We start from the raw sequence: 13,938 nt of genomic DNA, 5'->3' as shown, positions 1-13,938 counted from the left end.
AACCCTAACACGTACCCTAATCCTAACCCGTACCCGAAACCGACACCTAACCCTAAAACTAACCGGAAAGCTAAACCTAACCCATACACTATGCCATACCCGAACCCGTACCCGAAACCGTACCCTTCACCATACACTAACCCTAAGCTACCCTTCACTGCTTCTACCTGCAATAGATTTCCTAAGCACTAGTGTTTTAAGGAGCAGGTGAAAACAGAATCCTAATGTGATTTCTTTATAAAGGGTGTGTTCTTTATCTTATCCTAGTGTCTAAACTCTTCTCCTTTGCTGGAAACCAAATAATATTCCTTTACATGCTAAGTGGTATCTAGAGCGTGTGATAGCTTTAATAAGTACCTTAACTCTAATGCGTACCCTAACACTACATCTATCCTTACACTAACACGTACCATAATCCTAACCCGTACCCTAAACTGAGTCCTAACCCTAAAAGTAAACCTAACCCTAACACATAACCTACGCCGTACACAAAACCGTACTCGAACCTGTACCCAAAGCCGAGCCCTAACCCTAACCCTAACACTAACCCTACGCTACCCTTGACTGCTTTTGCCTCCAATAGATTTCCTAAGCACTAGTGTTTTAAGGAACAGGTTAAAAAGAGAATCCTAAAGTGATTTCTTTATAATGGGTGTGTTCCTTATCTTACCCTAGTGTCGAAATTCTTCTCCATGGCTGGACCCCAAATATTGTTCCTCTACGTGCTAAGTGCTATGTAGAGAGTGAGATAGGTTTAATAAATACACTAACCCTAACGCGTACCCTAACCCTAACCACTACCCTAACCCTAAAACGTACCCTAATCCTCTCCCGTACCGTAAACCGAGCCCTAACCCTAAAACTAACCATAAACCTAACCCGATCCATAACCTACGCCGTACACAAACCCGTACCCGAAACCGTACCCGAAGCCGTACCCTAACCCTAACCTACCCTTGACTGCTTCTGCCTGCAATAGATTTCCTAAGCAATAGTGTTTTAAGGAACAGGTTTAAAAGAGAATCCTAATGTGATTTCTTTATAATGGGTGTGTTCCTTATCTTATCCTAGTGTCTAATCTCTTCTCCATGTCTGGACCCCAAATAATATTCCTTTACGTGCTAAGTGGTATGTAGAGAGTGGGATAGGTTTAATAAATACCCTAACCCTAACGAATACCCCAACCCTAACCCTAACATGTGCCCTAATCCTAATCCGTACACTAAACCGAGACCTAACCCTAAAACTAAGTCTAACCCTCACCATAAACAATACCCTTCGCCGTATCCTACGCCGTAACTGAACTCGTACCGTAAGCCGTACCCTAACCCTAAGCTACCCTTGACTGCTTCTGCCTCCCATAGATTTCCTAAGCACTCGAGTTTTAAGGACAGGTTAAAAAGAGAATCCTAATGTGATGTCTTTTTCATGGGTGTGTTCCTTATCTTATCCTAGTGTCTAAAATCTTCTCCATGGCTGGACCCCTAATAATATTCCTTTACATGCTAAGTGTTATCTAGAGAGTGGGATAGGTTTAATAAATACCCTAACCCTAATGCGTCACCTAACCCTAACCCCTACCATAACCCTAACACGTACCCTAATCCTAATCCGTACCCTAAACCGAGACCTAACCATAAAACTAACCGTAAAGGTAAACCTAACCCATACTCTATGCCATACCCGAACCCGTACCCGAAACCGTACTCTACACCGTACCCTAACCCTAAGCTACCCTTCACTGCTTCTGCCTGCAATAGATTTCCTAAGCACTAGTGTTTTAAGGAGCAGGTTAAAAACAGAATCCTAATGTGATTTCTTTATAAAGGGTGTGTTCTTTATCTTATCCTAGTGTCTAAACTCTTCTCCTTTGCTGGAAACCAAATAATATTCCTTTACATGCTAAGTGGTATCTAGAGCGTGTGATAGGTTTAATAAGTACCTTAACTCTAATGCATACCCTAACACTACATCTATCCTTACACTAACACGTACCATAATCCTAACCCGTACCCTAAACTGAGTCCTAACCCTAAAAGTAAACCTAACCCTAACACATAACCTACGCCGTACACAAAACCGTACTCGAACCTGTACCCAAAGCCGAACCCTAACCCTAACCCTAACATTAACCCTACGCTACCCTTGACTGCTTTTGCCTCGAATAGATTTCCTAAGCACTAATGTTTTAAGGAACAGGTTAAAAAGAGAATCCTAATGTGATTTCTTTATAATGGGTGTGTTCCTTATCTTACCCTAGTGTCGAAATTCTTCTCCATGGCTGGACCCCAAATATTGTTCCTCTACGTGCTAAGTGCTATGTAGAGAGTGAGATAGGTTTAATAAATACACTAACCCTAACGCGTACCCTAACCCTAACCACTACCCTAACCCTAAAACGTACCCTAATCCTCTCCCGTACCGTAAACCGAGCCCTAACCCTAAAACTAACCATAAACCTAACCCGATCCATAACCTACGCCGTACCCAAACCCGTACCCGAAACCGTACCCGAAGCCGTACCCTAACCCTAACCTACCCTTGACTGCTTCTGCCTGCAATAGATTTCCTAAGCAATAGTTTTTTAAGGAAGAGGTTTAAAAGAGAATCCTAATGTGATTTCTTTATAATGGGTGTGTTCCTTATGTTATCCTAGTGTCTAAACTCTTCTCCACAGCTGGACCACAAATAGTATTCCTTTACATGCTAAGTGGTATCTAGAGAGTGGGATAGGTTTAATAAATACCCTAACACTAACGTGTACCCTAACCTTAACCCTAACACGTACCCTAATACTAACCCGTACACTAAACCGAGCCCTATCCATAAAACTAACCCTAACCCAAACCCTAACCCTAACCCTTACCCAAACCCTACCCTAAGATACCCTTGACTGCTTCTGCCTGCGATAGATTTCCTAAGCACTAGTGTTTTAAGGAAAAGTTTAAAAAGATAATCGTAATGAGATTTCTTTATAATGGGTGTGTTCCTTATCTTATCCTAGTTTCTAATCTCTTCTCCCTGGCTGGACCCCAAATAATATTCCTTTACGTGCTAAGTGGTATGTAGAGAGTGGGATAGGTTTAATAAATACCCTAACCCTAACGTGTACCCTAACCCTAAACCCAACCCTAACCCTAAATCCAACCCTAACCCTAACACCTACCCTAATCCTAACCCGTACCCTAAACCGAGCCCTAACCATAAAGCTAACACTAACCCTAACCCATAACCTACGCCGTACCAGAACCCGTACCAGAACCTGTACCCTAAGCCCAACCCTAACCCTAACCTTAACCCTAATGCTATCCCTAAGGTACCATTGACTGCTTCTGCCTCCAATAGATTTCCTAAGCACTAGTGTTTTAACGAACACGTTAAAAAGAGAATCCTAATTTGATTTCTTTATAATGGGTGCGTTCCTTATCTTATCGTAGTATCTAAACTCTTCTCCATGGCTGGACCCCAAATAATATTTCTTTACGTGATAAATGGTATCAAGAGAGTGGGATAGGTTTAATAAATACCCTAACCCTAACGCGTACCCTATCCCTAAATCTAACACTTACCCGAATCCTAACCCGTATCGTAAACAGAGCTCTAACCCTAAAACTAACCCTAAACCTGAACCTAATCCATAACCTACGCCATACCCGAACCCGTACCAGAACACATACCCTAAGCTGTACCCTAACCCTAAGCTACCCTTGACTGCTTCTGCCTCCAATAGATTTCCTAATCAGTAGTGTTTTAAGGAACAGGTTAAAAAGAGAATCCTAATGTGATTTCTTTATAATGGGTGTGTTCCTTATCTTTTCTAAGTGTCTAAACTCTTCTCCATGGCTGGACCCCAAACAACATTCCTTTACGTGCTAAGTGGTTTCTAGAGAGTGGGATAGGTTTAAAAATTACACTAACCCTAACGCGTGCCCTAACCCTAACCCCTACAATAATCATAACACGTACCCTAATCCTAACCCGTACCCTAAACGAGGACCTGACCCTAACACTAACCCTAAACCTAACCCTAACCCATACCCTAATCCTAACCCTAACTCAACCTTAAGCTACCTTTGAATGCTTCTGCCTCCAATAGATTTCCTAAGCACTAGTGTTTTAAGGAACAGGTTAAAAAGAGAATCCTCATGTGATTGCTTTATAATGGGTGTGTTCCTTATCTTTTTCTAGTGTCTAAGCTCTTCTCCATGGCTGGACAACAAATAATATTCCTTTACGTGCTAAGTCTTAACTAGAGAGTGGGATAGGTTTAATAAATACCCTACCCCTAACACGTACCCCAACCCTAACCCCAACCGTAACACTAACACGTACCCTAATCCTAACCTGTACGCTAAACCGAGCCCTAACCCTACAACTAACCCTAACCCTAACCCTAACACATAACCTACGCTGTAAGCTAGGCCATACCCAACCTGTACCCGAACACGTACCCTAAGTGGTACCCTATGCCTAACCCTAACACTAAGCTACCCTTGACTGCTTCTGCCTCCAAGAGATTTCCTAAGCACTAGTGTTTTAAGGAACATGTTAAAAAGAGAATCCTAATGTGATTTCTTTAGAATGGGTGTGTTCCTTATCTTACCCTAGTGTCTAAACTCTTCTCCAAGTCTGGACAACAAATAATATTCCTTTACGTGCTAAGTGGTATTTAGAGAGTGGGATAGGTTTAATAAATGCCCTAACACTAACTCGTACCCTAACCCTAACCACTACTCTAACCCTAAGACGTACCCTAATCCTAACCCGTACCCTAAACCGAACCCTAACCCTAAAACTAACCCTAAAGCTAAAACTAACCCATACCCTATGCCGTACCCGAACCCGTACCCTACACCGAACCCTAACCCTAAGCTACCCTTGACTGCTTCTGCCTGCAATAGATTTCCTAAGCACTAGTGTTTTAAGGAGCAGGTTAAAAAGAGAATCCTAATGTGATTTCTTTATCATGGGTTTGTTCCTTATCTTATCCTAGTGTCTAAGCTCTTCTCCATTGCTGGACCGCAAATACTAATCCTATAGGTGCTAAGTGGTATCTAGAGAGTGGGATAGGTTTAATAAATACCCTAACCCTAACGAATACCCCAACCCTAACCCTAACATGTGCCCGAATCCTAATCCGTACACTAAACCGAGACCTAACCCTAAAACTAAGTCTAACCCTCACCATAAACAATACCCTTCGCCGTATCCTACGCCGTAACTGAACCCGTACCGTAAGCCGTACCCTAACCCTAAGCTACCCTTGACTGCTTCTGCCTCCCATAGATTTCCTAAGCACTCGAGTTTTAAGGACAGGTTAAAAAGAGAATCCTAATGTGATGTCTTTTTCATGGGTGTGTTCCTTATCTTATCCTAGTGTCTAAAATCTTCTCCATGGCTGGACCCCTAATAATATTCCTTTACATGCTAAGTGTTATCTAGAGAGTGGGATAGGTTTAATAAATACCCTAACCCTAATGCGTCACCTAACCCTAACCCCTACCATAACCCTAACACGTACCCTAATCCTAATCCGTACCCTAAACCGAGACCTAACCATAAAACTAACCGTAAAGGTAAACCTAACCCATACTCTATGCCATACCCGAACCCGTACCCGAAACCGTACTCTACACCGTACCCTAACCCTAAGCTACCCTTCACTGCTTCCGCCTGCAATAGATTTCCTAAGCACTAGTGTTTTAAGGAGCAGGTTAAAAACAGAATCCTAATGTGATTTCTTTATAAAGGGTGTGTTCTTTATCTTATCCTAGTGTCTAAACTCTTCTCCTTTGCTGGAAACCAAATAATATTCCTTTACATGCTAAGTGGTATCTAGAGCGTGTGATAGGTTTAATAAGTACCTTAACTCTAATGCATACCCTAACACTACATCTATCCTTACACTAACACGTACCATAATCCTAACCCGTACCCTAAACTGAGTCCTAACCCTAAAAGTAAACCTAACCCTAACACATAACCTACGCCGTACACAAAACCGTACTCGAACCTGTACCCAAAGCCGAACCCTAACCCTAACCCTAACACTAACCCTACGCTACCCTTGACTGCTTTTGCCTCGAATAGATTTCCTAAGCACTAATGTTTTAAGGAACAGGTTAAAAAGAGAATCCTAATGTGATTTCTTTATAATGGGTGTGTTCCTTATCTTACCCTAGTGTCGAAATTCTTCTCCATGGCTGGACCCCAAATATTGTTCCTCTACGTGCTAAGTGCTATGTAGAGAGTGAGATAGGTTTAATAAATACACTAACCCTAACGCGTACCCTAACCCTAACCACTACCCTAACCCTAAAACGTACCCTAATCCTCTCCCGTACCGTAAACCGAGCCCTAACCCTAAAACTAACCATAAACCTAACCCGATCCATAACCTACGCCGTACCCAAACCCGTACCCGAAACCGTACCCGAAGCCGTACCCTAACCCTAACCTACCCTTGACTGCTTCTGCCTGCAATAGATTTCCTAAGCAATAGTTTTTTAAGGAAGAGGTTTAAAAGAGAATCCTAATGTGATTTCTTTATAATGGGTGTGTTCCTTATGTTATCCTAGTGTCTAAACTCTTCTCCACAGCTGGACCACAAATAGTATTCCTTTACATGCTAAGTGGTATCTAGAGAGTGGGATAGGTTTAATAAATACCCTAACACTAACGTGTACCCTAACCTTAACCCTAACACGTACCCTAATACTAACCCGTACACTAAACCGAGCCCTATCCATAAAACTAACCCTAACCCAAACCCTAACCCTAACCCTTACCCAAACCCTATCCTAAGATACCCTTGACTGCTTCTGCCTGCGATAGATTTCCTAAGCACTAGTGTTTTAAGGAAAAGTTTAAAAAGATAATCGTAATGAGATTTCTTTATAATGGGTGTGTTCCTTATCTTATCCTAGTTTCTAATCTCTTCTCCCTGGCTGGACCCCAAATAATATTCCTTTACGTGCTAAGTGGTATGTAGAGAGTGGGATAGGTTTAATAAATACCCTAACCCTAACGTGTACCCTAACCCTAAACCCAACCCTAACCCTAAACCCAACCCTAACCCTAACACCTACCCTAATCCTAACCCGTACCCTAAACCGAGCCCTAACCATAAAGCTAACACTAACCCTAACCCATAACCTACGCCGTACCAGAACCCGTACCAGAACCTGTACCCTAAGCCCAACCCTAACCCTAACCTTAACCCTAATGCTATCCCTAAGGTACCATTGACTGCTTCTGCCTCCAATAGATTTCCTAAGCACTAGTGTTTTAACGAACACGTTAAAAAGAGAATCCTAATTTGATTTCTTTATAATGGGTGCGTTCCTTATCTTATCGTAGTATCTAAACTCTTCTCCATGGCTGGACCCCAAATAATATTTCTTTACGTGATAAATGGTATCAAGAGAGTGGGATAGGTTTAATAAATACCCTAACCCTAACGCGTACCCTATCCCTAAATCTAACACTTACCCGAATCCTAACCCGTATCGTAAACAGAGCTCTAACCCTAAAACTAACCCTAAACCTGAACCTAATCCATAACCTACGCCATACCCGAACCCGTACCAGAACACATACCCTAAGCTGTACCCTAACCCTAAGCTACCCTTGACTGCTTCTGCCTCCAATAGATTTCCTAATCAGTAGTGTTTTAAGGAACAGGTTAAAAAGAGAATCCTAATGTGATTTCTTTATAATGGGTGTGTTCCTTATCTTTTCTAAGTGTCTAAACTCTTCTCCATGGCTGGACCCCAAACAACATTCCTTTACGTGCTAAGTGGTTTCTAGAGAGTGGGATAGGTTTAAAAATTACACTAACCCTAACGCGTGCCCTAACCCTAACCCCTACAATAATCATAACACGTACCCTAATCCTAACCCGTACCCTAAACGAGGACCTGACCCTAACACTAACCCTAAACCTAACCCTAACGCATACCCTAATCCTAACCCTAACTCAACCCTAAGCTACCTTTGAATGCTTCTGCCTCCAATAGATTTCCTAAGCACTAGTGTTTTAAGGAACAGGTTAAAAAGAGAATCCTCATGTGATTGCTTTATAATGGGTGTGTTCCTTATCTTTTTCTAGTGTCTAAGCTCTTCTCCATGGCTGGACAACAAATAATATTCCTTTACGTGCTAAGTCTTAACTAGAGAGTGGGATAGGTTTAATAAATACCCTACCCCTAACACGTACCCCAACCCTAACCCCAACCGTAACACTAACACATACCCTAATCCTAACCTGTACGCTAAACCGAGCCCTAACCCTACAACTAACCCTAACCCTAACCCTAACACATAACCTACGCTGTAAGCTAGGCCATACCCAACCTGTACCCGAACGCGTACCCTAAGTGGTACCCTATGCCTAACCCTAACACTAAGCTACCCTTGACTGCTTCTGCCTCCAATAGATTTCCTAAGCACTAGTGTTTTAAGGAACATGTTAAAAAGAGAATCCTAATGTGATTTCTTTAGAATGGGTGTGTTCCTTATCTTACCCTAGTGTCTAAACTCTTCTCCAAGTCTGGACAACAAATAATATTCCTTTACGTGCTAAGTGGTATCTAGAGAGTGGGATAGGTTTAATAAATGCCCTAACACTAACTCGTACCCTAACCCTAACCACTACTCTAACCCTAAGACGTACCCTGATCCTAACCCGTACCCTAAACCGAGCCCTAACTCTAAAACTAACCCTAAAGCTAAAACTAACCCATACCCTATGCCGTACCCGAACCCGTACCCTACACCGAACCCTAACCCTAAGCTACCCTTGACTGCTTCTGCCTGCAATGGATTTCCTAAGCACTAGTGTTTTAAGGAGCAGGTTAAAAAGAGAATTCTAAAATGATTTCTTTATCATGGGTGTGTTCCTTATCTTATCCTGGTGTCTAAGCTCTTCTCCATTGCTGAACCCCAAATACTAATCCTGTACGTGCTAAGTGGTATCTAGAGAGTGGGATAGGTTTAATAAATACCCTAACCCTAATGAATACCCCAACCCTAACCCTAACATGTGCCCTAATCCTAACCCGTACACTAAACCGAGCCCTAACCCTAAAACTAAGTCTAACCCTCACCATAAACAATACCCTTCGCCGTATCCTACGCCGTAACTGAACCCGTACCGTAAGCCGTACCCTAACCCTAAACTACCCTTGACTGCTTCTGCCTCCCATAGATTTCCTAAGCACTCGAGTTTTAAGGAACAGGTTAAAAAGAGAATCCTAATGTGATTTCTTTATCATGGGTGTGTTCCTTATCTTATCCTAGTGTCTAAAATCTTCTCCGTGGCTGGAACCCTAATAATATTCCTTTACATGCTAAGTGTTATCTAGAGAGTGGGATAGGTTTAATAAATACCCTAACCCTAATGCGTCACCTAACCCTAACCTCTACCATAACCCTAACACGTACCCTAATCCTAACCCGTACCCGAAACCGACACCTAACCCTAAAACTAACCGTAAAGCTAAACCTAACCCATACCCTATGCCATACACGAACCCGTACCCGAAACCGTACCCTACACCATACCCTAACCCTAAGCTACCCTTCACTGCTTCTGCCTGCAATAGATTTCCTAAGCACTAGTGTTTTAAGGAGCAGGTGAAAAACAGAATCCTAATGTGATTTCTTTATAAAGGGTGTGTTCTTTATCTTATCCTAGTGTCTAAACTCTTCTCCTTTGCTGGAAACCAAATAATATTCCTTTACATGCTAAGTGGTATCTAGAGCGTGTGATAGCTTTAATAAGTACCTTAACTCTAATGCGTACCCTAACACTACATCTATCCTTACACTAACACGTACCATAATCCTAACCCGTACCCTAAACTGAGTCCTAACCCTAAAATAAACCTAACCTTAACACATAACCTACGCCGTACACAAAACCGTACTCGAACCTGTACCCAAAGCCGAACTCTAACCCTAACCCTAACACTAACCCTACGCTACCCTTGACTGCTTTTGCCTCCAATAGATTTCCTAAGCACTAGTGTTTTAAGGAACAGGTTAAAAAGAGAATCCTAATGTGATTTCTTTCTAATGGGTGTGTTCCTTCTCTTACCCTAGTGTCGAAATTCTTCTCCATGGCTGGACCCCAAATATTGTTCCTCTACGTGCTAAGTGCTATGTAGAGAGTGAGATAGGTTTAATAAATACACTAACCCTAACGCGTACCCTAACCCTAACCAATACCCTAACCCTAAAACGTACCCTAATCCTCTCCCGTACCGTAAACCGAGCCCTAACCCTAAAACTAACCATAAACCTAACCCGATCCATAACCTACGCCGTACCCAAACCCGTACCCGAAACCGTACCCGAAGCCGTACCCTAACCCTAACCTACCCTTGACTGCTTCTGCCTGCAATAGATTTCCTAAGCAATAGTGTTTTAAGGAACAGGTTTAAAAGAGAATCCTAATGTGATTTCTTTATAATGGGTGTGTTCCTTATCTTATCCTAGTGTCTAATCTCTTCTCCATGTCTGGACCCCAAATAATATTCCTTTACGTGCTAAGTGGTATGTAGAGAGTGGGATAGGTTTAATAAATACCCTAACCCTAACGCGTACCCTAAACCTAACCCCTACCATAACCCTAACTCATATCCTAATCCTAACCCGGACGCTAAACCAAACCATAAACCTAACCAATACCCTAAGCAGTACCCTAACCATAATCCTATGCCTAACACACTCTTTACTTCTTCTGCCTCCGATAGATTTCCTAAGCACTAGTGTTTTAAGGAACAGGTTAAAAAGAGAATCCTAATGTGATTTCTTTATAATGGGTGTGTTCCTTATCTTACCCTAGTGTCGAAACTCTTCTCCATGGCTGGACCCCAAATATTATTCCTTTACTTGCTAAGTGCTATGTAGAGAGTGAGATAGGTTTAATAAATACACTAACCCTAACGCGTACCCTAACCCTAACCACTACCCTAACACTAAGACGTAACCTAATCCTCTCCCGTACCCTAAACCGAGCCCTAACCCTAAAACTAACCGTAAACCTAACCCTATCCATACCCTACGCCGTACCCGAACCCGTACCCGAAATCGTCCCCGAAGCCGTACCCTAACCCTAACCTACCCTTGACTGCTTCTGCCTGCAATAGATTTCCTGAGCAATAGTGTTTTAAGGAAGAGGTTTAAAAGAGAATCCTAATGTGATTTCTTTATAATGGGTGTGTTCCTTATCTTATCCTAGTGTCTAATCTCTTCTCCATGTCTGGACCCCAAATAATATTCCTTTACGTGCTAAGTGCTATGTAGAGAGTGAGATAGGTTTAATAAATACCCTAACCCTAACGCGTGCCCTAAACCTAACCCCTACCATAACCCTAACTCATACCCTAATCCTAATCCGGACCCTAAACCGAACCATAATCCTAACCAATACCCTAAGCAGTACCCTAACCATAATCCTAAGCCTAACACACTCTTTACTTCTTCTGCCTCCGATAGATTTCCTGAGCACTAGTGTTTTAAGGAACAGGTTTAAAAGAGAATCCTAATATGATTTCTTTATAATGGGTGTGTTCCTTATCTTATCCTACTGTCTAAACTCTTCTCCATGTCTGGACCCCAAATAATATTCCTTCACATGCTAAGTGGTATGTACAGAGTGGGATACTTTTAATAAATATCCTAACCCTAACGCGTACCCTAACTCTAACCCCTACCATAACGCTAAATCATACCCTAATCCTAACCCGTACCCTAAACCGAACCCTAAACCTAACCCATACCCTAAGCCGTACCCTAACCCTAACCCATTCTTTACAGCTTCTGCCTCCAAAAGATTTCCTAAGCACTAGTGTTTTAAGGAAGACGTTAAAAAGAGAATCCTAATGTGATTTCTTTATCATGGATGTGTTCCTTATCTTATCCTACTGTCTAAGCTCTTCTCCATTGCTGGACCCCAAGTACTAATCCTGTACGTGCTAAATGGTATCTAGAGACTGGGATAGGTTTAATAAATACCCTAACCGTAACACGTACCCTAACCCTATCCCCTACTCTAACACTAACACGTACCCTAATCCTAACCCGTACCCTAAACCGAGCCCTAACCCTAAAATTAACCCTAACCCTAAGCCATACCCTTCGCTGTACACGAACTCGTACCCTAAGCCGTACCCTAACCCTAACCCTAACCCTGAACCTAAGCTACCCTTGACTGCTTCTGCCTGCAGTAGATTTCCTAGGCAGTAGTGTTTTAAGGAACAGGTTGAAAAGAGAATCCTAATGTGATTTCTTTATAATGGGTGTGTTCCTTATGTTATCCTAGTGTCTAAACTCTTCTCCACAGCTGGACCACAAATAGTATTCCTTTACGTGCTAAGTGGTATCTAGAGAGTGGGATAGGTTTAATAAATACCCTAACACTAACGTGTACCCTAACCTTAACCCTAACACGTACCCTAATACTAACCCGTTCACTAAACCGAGCCCTATCCATAAAACTAACCCTAACCCAAACCCTAACCCTAACCCTTACCCAAACCCTACCCTAAGATACCCTTGACTGCTTCTGCCTGCGATAGATTTCCTAAGCACTAGTGTTTTAAGGAAAAGTTTAAAAAGATAATCGTAATGAGATTTCTTTATAATGGGTGTGTTCCTTATCTTATCCTAGTGTCTAATCTCTTCTCCCTGGCTGGACCCCAAATAATATTCCTTTACGTGCTAAGTGGTATGTAGAGAGTGGGATAGGTTTAATAAATACCCTAACCCTAACGTGTACCCTAACCCTAAACCCAACCCTAACCCTAAACCCAACCCTAACCCTAACACCTACCCTAATCCTAACCCGTACCCTAAACCGAGCCCTAACCATAAAGCTAACACTTACCCTAACCCATAACCTACGCCGTACCAGAACCCGTACCAGAACCTGTACCCTAAGCCCTACCCTAACCCTGACCTTAACCCTAATGCTATCCCTAAGGTACCATTGACTGCTTCTGCCTCCAATAGATTTCCTAAGCACTAGTGTTTTAACGAACACGTTAAAAAGAGAATCCTAATTTGATTTCTTTATAATGGGTGCGTTCCTTATCTTATCATAGTGTCTAAACTCTTCTCCATGGCTGGACCCCAAATAATATTTCTTTACGTGATAAATGGTATCAAGAGAGTGGGATAGGTTTAATAAATACCCTAACCCTAACGCGTACCCTATCCCTAAATCTAACACTTACCCGAATCCTAACCCGTATCGTAAACAGAGCTCTAACCCTAAAACTAACCCTAAACCTGAACCTAATCCATAACCTACGCCATACCCGAACCCGTACCAGAACACATACCCTAAGCTGTACCCTAACCCTAAGCTACCCTTGACTGCTTCTGCCTCCAATAGATTTCCTAATCAGTAGTGTTTTAAGGAACAGGTTAAAAAGAGAATCCTAATGTGATTTCTTTATAATGGGTGTGTTCCTTATCTTTTCTAAGTGTCTAAACTCTTCTCCATGGCTGGACCCCAAACAACATTCCTTTACGTGCTAAGTGGTATCTAGAGAGTAGGATAGGTTTAAAAATTACACTAACCCTAACGCGTGCCCTAACCCTAACCCCTACAATAATCATAACACGTACCCTAATCCTAACCCGTACCCTAAACGAGGACCTGACCCTAACACTAACCCTAAACCTAACCCTAACCCATACCCTAATCCTAACCCTAACTCAACCCTAAGCTACCTTTGAATGCTTCTGCCTCCAATAGATTTCCTAAGCACTAGTGTTTTAAGGAACAGGTTAAAAAGAGAATCCTCATGTGATTTCTTTATAATGGGTGTGTTCCTTATCTTTTTCTAGTGTCTAAGCTCTTCTCCATGGCTGGACAACAAATAATATTCCTTTACGTGCTAAGTCTTAACTAGAGAGTGGGATAGG

Source organism: Balaenoptera physalus (genome assembly GCF_965194825.1).
Source record: "Balaenoptera physalus genome assembly, chromosome: 4".
In the NCBI taxonomy this organism is placed as follows: Eukaryota; Metazoa; Chordata; class Mammalia; order Artiodactyla; family Balaenopteridae; genus Balaenoptera; species Balaenoptera physalus.
This window is presented reverse-complemented; position numbering follows the sequence as displayed.